Here is a 10,920-nt window from a genome sequence, read left to right as displayed (position 1 = left end):
ACCCAGTGTATACACGTCTCAGGCTAGATCACAACTCAAAGGATATATATTTTTGGAATCAACCTCAACCCTGTATAGCTAACTCCCACATTACTGCATATAGAGTGTCTATGGTTGTTCCAAATAATATATACACATGGGTCGATATGATATGTCAAAACATTTGCATACGTGTCTATGGTATCCCAAGATTACATAATATATTAGAATACATGAATAATACAATATAAGTTAGCTAGGATATGATTAATATAGATTTGTTACCAATTTTCACGTTGCTACAACAAGAAAAATTATTCAATCTTGTTTTACCCCTAACTTCTTCATTTTAAATCCGTTTTGAGTGAATCAAATTGCTATGGTTTCATATTGAACTCTATTTTATGAATCTAAACAGAAAAAGTATAGGTTTATAGTCGGAAATATAAGTTACAAGTCGTTTTTGTAAAGGTAGTCATTTCAGTCGAAAGAACGACGTCTAGATGACCATTTTAGAAAACATATTTCCACTTTGAGTTTAACCATGATTTTTGGATATAGTTTCATGTTCATAAGAAAAATTATTTTCCCAGAAGAACAACTTTTAAATCAAAGTTTATCATAGTTTTTAATTAACTAACCCAAAACAGCCCGCGGTGTTACTATGACGGCGTATGTCCGGTTTTACAGTGTTCTTCGTGTTTTCGAGTTTTAAATCATTAAGTTAGCATATCATATAGATATAGAACATGTGTTTAGTTTATTTTAAAAGTCAATTTAGAAGGATTAACTTTTATTTGCGAACAAGTTTAGAATTAACTAAACTATGTTCTAGTGATTACAAGTTTAAACCTTCGAATAAGATAGCTTTATATGTATGAATCGAATGATGTTATGAACATCATTACTACCTCAAGTTCCTTGGATAAACCTACTGGAAATGAGAAAAATGGATCTAGCTTCAAAGGATCCTTGGATGGCTTGAAAGTTCTTGAAGCAGAATCATGACACGAAAACAATTTCAAGTAAGATTTCCACTCGAAATAAGATTGTTATAGTTATAGAAATTGAATTAAAGTTTGAATATGATTATTACCTTGTATTAGAAAGATAACCTACTGTAAGTAACAAAGGTTTCTTGATCTTGGATGATTACTTGGAATGGATTTACAAAACTTGGAAGTAAACTTGCAATCTTGGAAGTATTCTTGATTTTATGAAACTAGAACTTTTGGAATTTATGAAGAACACTTAGAACTTGAAGATAGAACTTGAGAGAGATCAATTAGATGAAGAAAATTGAAGAATGAAAGTGTTTGTAAGTGTTTTTGGTCGTTGTTATATGGATTAGATATAAAGGATATGTAATTTTGTTTTCATGTAAATAAGTCATGAATGATTACTCATATTTTTGTAATTTTATGAGATATTTCATGCTAGTTGCCAAATGATGGTTCCCACATGTGTTAGGTGACTCACATAGGCTGCTAAGAGCTGATAATTGGAGTGTATATACCAATAGTACATGCATCTAAAAGCTGTGTATTGTACGAGTACGAATACGGGTGCATACGAGTAGAATTGATGATGAAACTGAACGAGGATGTAATTGTAAGCATTTTTGTTAAGTAGAAGTATTTTGATAAGTGTCTTGAAGTCTTTCAAAAGTGTATGAATACATATTAAAACACTACATGTATATACATTTTAACTGAGTTGTTAAGTCATCGTTAGTCGTTACATGTAAGTGTTGTTTTGAAACCTTTAGGTTAACGATCTTGTTAAATGTTGTTAACCCATTGTTTATTAAATCAAATAAGATGTTAAATTATTACATTATCATGATATCATGATGTATTAATATATCTTAATATGATATATATACAATAAATGTCATTACAACGATAATCGTTACATATATGTCTCGTTTCAAAATCATTAAGTTAGTAGTCTTGTTTTTACATATGTAGTTCATTGTTAATATACTTAATGATATGTTTACTTATCATAATATCATGTTAACTATATATGTATCCATATATATGTCATCATATAGTTTTTACAAGTTTTAACGTTCGTGAATCACCGGTCAACTTGGGTGTTCAATTGTCTATATGATACCTATTTCAATTAATCAAGCCTTAATGTCATAACCCGACCTTAACCATAAGGACGAATACAATAACATATGATTTCATCGCGAGGTATTGACCTCTATATGCGACATTTTTCAAAAACTGCATTCGTTTTTACAATACAAACCATAGCTTTTATTACAAATACAAGGTTTAAACAACTTAATAATGATTATCGTTTAGCGATAATCTTAGACTTACAAACTTTACATGTGATAATAACAATGCGACCTCCAACATATTTTACATTACAAATCCTCCGATATGCAGTTTTATTTTTGACACAAATATGCATACTCAAGATCTTGCTTAAATTCAACATGTTGCAGCGGAAGCTTTTAGTTATCACCTGAGAATAAACATGCTTAAAACGTCAACATAAAGTTGGTGAGATATAGGTTTAATGCCGGCAGCGTTATAAGTATAGACCACAAGATTTCATATATAAACATTTCAATAAAAATATTCTAAGTTGTTGAGCACTTGATAACCATACTTAACATTTAATCAACGTCGCATATTCCCTTTATTATGAAATCTTACTACACCGTACCAAGTGTAGTCACCGAAACGAAGTACTGTGCAACCGTTGAATACTGGTCGTCCAGTCCGGTTGGGGTTGTCAGGCCCGATAGATCTATCAATAGGATTCGCGTTTACAATACCGCATGTAAATAGTAGTTACCAAGTTACAGGGAGATATGCCAGTGGTACAACTCAACGTAGAATATATTTTTAAGTACTTGTGTCTATAACGTAAATCATAAAATGCATGTATTCTCATCCCGAAATATTTAGAGTTTAAAAGTGGGACTATATACTCACCTTTTCCTTGAAGGTATTTAACTCGACTTGGTCTCCGATAGATATCACGAACCTAACCATATATATGATATATCAACATATTTTCTTTTTAAGAAATAAACGTTTCATATATATACTTTTAATACTTTTAATAATTTCTTAGTCCGTAGTTAGCAGTCCAATGTTAGTAGTCCACAATTAGTTGCTAAAAAAAATAAAGACCCCATCGTATTCATGTTGATCGGAATTAATCTTGACCCACGGTACCGTGTTGTCAAATGACGTGTTGCGTACATAAAGTACCGTGTTGTCAAATGACGTGTTGCGTACGTACATGAGGTCTTATGATTAATCTTCTCGTGTTGTTTACGGGTGGTCCTGAAATATATAAAATTAAATCATGAGTAAATATATATGAAATATCATATTAATTAGGAAAGATATGATTTATTTAATTTTTCTCCAATTATTTTCGTTGTTAAACAAGCTTTGGATACCCGATCTTATTTTAGTCGTAGTTTCTTCGTTACAACTCCGTTTTTGTTGATTCAACTTGCCACTTCCTTGGATCGAGTCAAATTTTAAGAATATGAACTGTAAATACCTTGGTTTACATTCGGAATCACAGGTTATAGTCCAAACTCTAGGTGAATCTTATGAAAGTAATCATTTTTGTCATAAAAACAACATTTAATGGTCATTTTTCTAAAAATACTTATACTTTGAATTAAACCATGAAATTTTTATGTGTTAACATATTCATAAGAAATATCATTTTTCCAGAACATGAACTTCTAATTCAAAGTTCAAGATGGTTTTTAATTATCCAACCCAAAACAGCCTCCGGTTACACTCCGACGACATAGATTCAGTTTTAAGGTGTTCTTTGTAAAAACAAGTTGTATCTTGTTAAATTAGCATATCATTATGATATATTACAAGTCTTGAAGTATTTTAAAAGTTAAGTTAGAAGGATCTATTTAGTTTGCGAACAAATTTGAAATCATTCAAACTATGTTCTTGTTGTTAAAATTTTATATCACAAAATAAGATAGCTATATAAATATGAATCGAATAAAATTATGAACAAGGTTACTACCTCAAGTTACTTGGACAAGATTGCTATAAAAGATGAGTAAAATCCGAGAACCAAAAGAGTGGTGGAGTTGGATCAAAAGGTTGGAAGTAAACTTGTAAATTTGGAATGATTTTTGAAGTGTTCTTGGAAAGATTTTCTTATGATGTTTAAGTGTTGTTTTTTAAGCTAGATCTTCATGGTTGTTTGCTGAGATGTTTAAGGTGTTTAAGGCTCATGAATATGTGTGTGTTTAGCTAGGAAATGAAGGTAAAAGATTGAATTAGAAATGGAATGGGGGAAGGTCTTAAAAACATGAAAATGGGGAACATGGACAAATTTTCATTTTGTTATTTTGTAAAATTAGTCATGCATACTTCCAATTCTAATTACCTAGCCTTAAGGGCATGAACAAGAGCTGAATAGATGTTGATTTGACATGTATATACCAATAGTAAATACATCTAGAAGATGTGTATGATACCGGTACATATACCCTAGGTATACGTATAGAAATCTTTGAGAAAACGGAACGAGGATTCAAATATAACTATCTTTTGTAAATATACTTATATTGTTTTATGTATGTAAGCCCTTTAAAAGTGATTAAATACATATCTATACGATGCATGTATAAGTATTATAGATTATAAGTATTTATGTCAAAGAACGTTACGTATAGTTATCGTTTTGAAAACTTAAGTTAGTAGTTTCAAAATATACCTACAACTCATTGTTATTAGTACACAATGAGATGTTAAACATCCTTAGATCATGTTAAATATATATAGATACATATATATACCCAGACGTATAATTATCGTATGTTATATAGTTCGTGATATCATCGGTCAAATTGGACGGTCAAACGTTGTGTAAAACTCTTTTCAAAAACATAAATCTCAAAAATTTAGATTGCTTATCATGTTGGTAAGGTTTAATTTATGTAAATATTAATCTTATATGCAATAAACGATCGGAAAAATCCGGGTCGTTACATTACCTACCCGTTAAATAAATTTCGTCCCGAAATTTTAAAATTGTACCTATTTTGCGTCATTGGGAAATAAATGTGGGTACTTTTGTTTCATTTGATCCTATCGTTCCCAAGTAAACTCGGGACCCCTTCGAGCATTCCAACGAACCTTGACGATTGGTATGTTGCTCTGCTTAAGCCGTTTAACCTCACGGTCCATGATTTCAACTGGTTCTTCTATGAATTGTAGTTTCTCGTTGACTTGAATTTCTTCAAGAGGAATGGTGAGATCTTCCTTTGCAATACATTTCTTAAGGTTTGAGATGTGAAATGTATTATGTACTCCAGCGAGTTGTCGTGGTAATTCGAGTCGATAAGCTACCGGTCCAATGCGTTCGATGATCTTGAACGGGCCTATATACATTGGGTTCAGTTTACCTCTTTTTCCAAAACGTATTACACCTTTCCAAGGTGACACCTTTAACATAACCATGTCACCGATCTGAAACTCTAATGGTTTCCTTCGGACATCGGCGTAGCTCTTTTGGCGACTACGGGCTGTTTTCAATTTCTCCTTGATTTGCACTATCTTCTCAGTAGTTTCATGGATGATCTCGGGTCCAGTTAATTGTCGATCTCCTACTTCGTTCCAACAGATAGGGGATCTACACTTCCTTCCATATAGTGCTTCGAATGGTGCAGCTTTAATGCTCGCATGATAACTATTATTATACGAGAATTCTGCTAGTGGTAGATATTTATCCCATCCATTTACAAAATCGATCACACATGCCCTGAGCATGTCTTCAAGAGTCTGAATTGTTCTTTCACTCTGCCCGTCAGTTTGCGGATGGTATGCGATGCTCATATCCAAACGGGTTCCCAGGGCCTCCTGTAGTGATTGCCAGAACTTTGATGTAAATCTACTATCACGATCGGATATAATGGAAATAGGTATTCCATGCCTTGAAACAATTTCCTTTATGTATAATCGTAATAGTTTCTCCATTCTATCCGTTTCCTTTATAGGCAAGAAATGTGCAGATTTGGTGAGACGATCAACTATTACCCAAATGGTGTCATAACCCCAGGCAGTCTTAGGTAATTTTGTGATGAAATCCATGGTAATACCATCCCATTTCCATTCTGGGATTTCTGGTTGTTGAAGTAATCCTGACGGCTTCTGGTGTTCTGCTTTGACTTTGGAACAAGTTAAACATTCCCCAACATATGTTGCAACGTCTGTCTTCAAATTAGGCCACCAATAATGCATCTTAAGATCTTGATACATCTTTCCAACTCCAGGATGTATCGAGTATCTTGTCTTATGTGCCTCATTCAATATTAACTTCCTTAATCCACCCAACTTTGGTACCCAAATACGGTTTGCAAAATATCGAATTCCATCTTCCCGCATAATGAGTTGTTTCCCATACTTCTTCATTATTTCATTTCCTATGTTTTCTTTAGTAAGAACTTCTTGTTGAGCCTCTTTGATTTGTGAGTTGAGATTCATGCGAATTTTTATGTTCATTGCTCGTACTCGAATTGGTTCTCGTTCCTTTCTGCTTAAAGCGTCGGCCACTACATTCGCTTTCCCGGGATGATAGCGAATCTCACAATCGTAGTTGTTTATCAGCTCGACCCACCTACGTTGCCTCATGTTCAGCTGTTTCTGATCGAAAATATGTTGAAGGCTTTTATGATCAGTAAACACAGTGCATTTAACTCCATATAAATAGTGTCTCCATATCTTCAATGCAAACACTACTGCCCCCAATTCTAGATCATGCGTCGTATAATTCCGCTCGTGAATCTTCAATTGTCGGGATGCGTATGCAATAACTTTCTTTCGTTGCATAAGGACGCAACCAAAACCTTGTCGCGAAGCGTCACAATATATCTCAAAATCATCGTTCCCTTCAGGTAACGATAAAATAGGTGACGTGGTCAACTTCTTCTTGAGTAATTGAAATGCACTCTCCTGCTCAAAGGTCCATTCGTACTTCTTCCCTTTTTGTGTTAACGCTGTCAATGGTTTAGCTATTCGGGAAAAATCTTGAATAAACCTTCTATAATAACCGGCTAAACCCAAAAATTGGCATATCTGCGTTGGTGTCTTAGGAGTCTCCCATTTTTCAATGGCCTCAATTTTAGCTGGGTCAACCTGAATTCCCTTGCTACTAACAACATGGCCAAGAAATTGCACTTCTTTCAACCAAAACGCACACTTAGAAAATTTGGCGTATAATTGTTCTTTTCTTAACAATTCTAATACCAATATTAAATGCTGTTCATGCTCTTGCTCACTCTTGGAATAGATAAGAATATCGTCAATGAAAATGATAACAAACTTATCTAAATACGGACTACAAACTCGATTCATGAGGTCCATGAATACAGCTGGCGCATTCGTTAATCCAAACGGCATGACCAAAAATTCATAATGACCGTAGCGTGTTCGAAAAGCAGTTTTCGGAATATCTTCTTCTTTGACGCGTAGTTGATGATAGCCCGACCTTAGGTCGATTTTTGAGTAAACACATGATCCTTGCAATTGATCAAATAAGTCATCAATTCTCGGTAGTGGATACCGATTCTTGATAGTTAACTTATTTAATTCACGATAATCTATACACATTCGGAAAGATCCATCTTTCTTCTTGACGAATAAAATCGGAGCTCCCCACGGTGAAGTGCTCGGTCGAATGAAACCACGGTCCAGTAATTCTTGTAACTGGCTTTGTAACTCTTTCATCTCAGATGGTGCAAGTCTATATGGAGCACGAGCAACTGGTGCAGCTCCTGGTACTAGATCTATTTGAAATTCTACAGATCTAAATGGAGGTAATCCCGGCAACTCTTCCGGAAAGACTTCAGGAAAATCTCTTGCCACAGGCACGTCATTGATGCTCTTCACTTTCTCCTTCGTTTCGACTTTATTAACATGTGCTAAGATAGAATAGCACCCTTTCTTCAAGCACTTTTGAGCTTTCAAATAACTAATGAGTTTTAGCTTTGAGTTACCCTTCTTTCCATAAATCATTACTGGCGTTTTATCCTAACGAGGAATGCGAATTGCCTTCTTGGCGCACACAACTTCAGCTCCTATTTTGGACATCCAGTCCATGCCGACTATTACATCAAAACTTCCTAATTCTACGGGTATCAAATCAATCTTAAATGTTTCTCCGGCTAAATTTATTTTACAATCACGGCAAATTTTATCGGCTTTAATTAGTTTACCATTAGCTAACTCAATCATGTACTTAGCATCTAGAGGTAATGATGAACAATTCAATTTAGCATAAAAGTCTCTACTCACGTAACTTCTATCGGCACCAGTATCAAATATAATAGATGCGGATAAGTTATTAATGGTAAACGTACCCGTAACAAGCTCCGGGTCTTCACACGCCTCTCTAGCATTAATAACAAATGCTCTTCCACATGCAGATCCATTATTCTTCTCTGGATTCGGACACTGGCTCTTATAATGACCCTGTTTCCCACACCCATAACAAGTAACAGTGGCCAAGGCAGTTCTATTTGCATTGGTGGCAGGAGTCTTGGTACCGTTTGTATTTGTAGCGGGAACCCTACAATCTTCAGCAAGATGACCTTTTTGATTACAATTGTTACACACCACGTTACAATAACCAGAGTGATGTTTGTGGCATCTGTTACATAAAGGATTTCGTCCTTTGTAACCTGAGTTTGAACCGCTACCCGCACCTTGCGTGGTTTCTTGTTTCTTGTTGGATTGTTGATGATTACCTTCCCACTTTCTTTTGTTTCCCGATGTCTTGACATCGGTGTTCTTATCCAGAATAATCTGGTCCATCAATTCGTTCACCATGGTGATAGCTTCATGATTAGTCTTGGGTTTGGATGCTGTAACATTTGCCTTGACCTTTTTAGGCAAACCGTCTTTGTACAGTTCAATCTTCCGTTCTTCGGTTGGTACCAATTCGGGACATAGCAAAGCTAATTCCATGAATCGCTGATTGTAGTTGGTGAGTTCAGTACCAACAGCTTTCAGGCTTCGTAATTCAGCTTCCAACTTCCTAACCTCGTTCCTTGGACAATATTCGTTGATTAGCATTGTTTTGAATTCTTCCCAAGGAGTATCATAAGCTACATCTCCTCCTACGGCCTTCACATTGTTTTTCCACCACGTGAGTGCACTATCTTGTAGGGTGCACGATGCATACTTGGTCATGTCCTTCTCAATACAACCACTGATTTTAAACACAGACTCAATCTTTTCGATCCACCGGGTTAAACCGACCGGTCCTTCTGTTCCACTGAATGATGAGGGCTTGCAACCTTGAAAAGTTTTGTAAGTGCACCCCACACGAGGATTTGGGTTAACTGTAGTACCTCTTGCAGCCTCGACCCATAACATTCTGTCGTTCACTCGCTGATTGATGAGTTCCTGGATTTATTGTTCCGTCATTCGGTTCAATCGCGCCATAATCTTCAATAAGAATGAAAAAAAATAATTATTCACATGGAATATTATAGATGTAGCATGTATTTACAGTACATCGTAGCTTATTAATAATATGAACCAGTTATTATTATAAAAGCCTTTTCTTCTTATTAGCATTTTATAATTATATCTAGGGCAGTACCTACCCGTTAAAGTTCATAATTAATAGCTTAGTACGAAAATCAATTACTACCACCCAAATAATACTTAACCATGGAAAATTATTGCATTTCACACTTCACTATTTTACATATGCTTATCTTACATCAAACATTAAGCAAACCACACTAGTAATATTATACAAAACATTATATGATCCTATGGTTTAAAATAATAGCACATCATTTAACCCAAAGCGTTTGTGTTCAAAGAAATCGCTTAAAGGTTATCCTGGTTGTCTCCCTGCGTTTTGGCTGAGGAAGCGAAGAACTGGATGTCGGGATAGAACTAATAGGAATAGCGGGAATAGGTGTGGAAGTATCTGGTAGAGTTGGTTCCACAACATCCTCTCTAGACTCGGAATTTAGATTTTCCATTTCAGTAGCCTTTCGTTTCTTTCCTCGTTCGAACTTGTCTTTTGTAATATCCTGTATTTCTTCCTCCTCAGGATCACTTTCCGGTTCCTCTTCAATTGATTCATCTGGAACTTGTGAGTCTTCCCCAAAGGTGTCGTTTTCATCATCGGATAGATTAATGACTGGAACACCATCTAAAGAGTCTGGTTCGGAGTCGCTGAATGTGATAATAAGTTCTAAGCCAGACATCTATCACATAACAACTAGCACGTTAATACTACATAATATTTACATATTAATTTTTAACCAACAAGGATAAGCAATAGTTTTCGAAATCAAACACGGTCAAAGTCCAGACTCACTAATGCATCCTAACAAACTCGATAAGACACACTAATGCAAATTCTCTGGTTCTCTAAGACCAACGCTCTGATACCACATGTCATAACCCGACCTTAACCATAAGGACGAATACAATAACATATGATTTCATCGCGAGGTATTGACCTCTATATGCGACATTTTTCAAAAACTGCATTCGTTTTTACAATACAAACCATAGCTTTTATTACAAATACAAGGTTTAAATAACTTAATAATGATTATCGTTTAGCGATAATCTTAGACTTACAAACTTTACATGTGATAATAACAATGCGACCTCCAACATATTTTACATTACAAATCCTCCGATATGCAGTTTTATTTTTGACACAAATATGCATACTCAAGATCTTGCTTAAATTCAACATGTTGCAGTGGAAGCTTTTAGTTATCACCTGAGAATAAACATGCTTAAAACGTCAACATAAAGTTGGTGAGATATAGGTTTAATGCCGGCAGCGTTATAAATATAGACCACAAGATTTCATATATAAACGTTTCAATAAAAATATTCTAAGTTGTTGAGCACTTGATAACCATACTTAACATTTAATCAA

Source organism: Rutidosis leptorrhynchoides, chromosome 2 (assembly GCF_046630445.1).
Source record: "Rutidosis leptorrhynchoides isolate AG116_Rl617_1_P2 chromosome 2, CSIRO_AGI_Rlap_v1, whole genome shotgun sequence".
Classification (NCBI taxonomy): domain Eukaryota; kingdom Viridiplantae; phylum Streptophyta; class Magnoliopsida; order Asterales; family Asteraceae; genus Rutidosis; species Rutidosis leptorrhynchoides.
Note: the sequence above shows the minus strand (reverse complement) of the source record.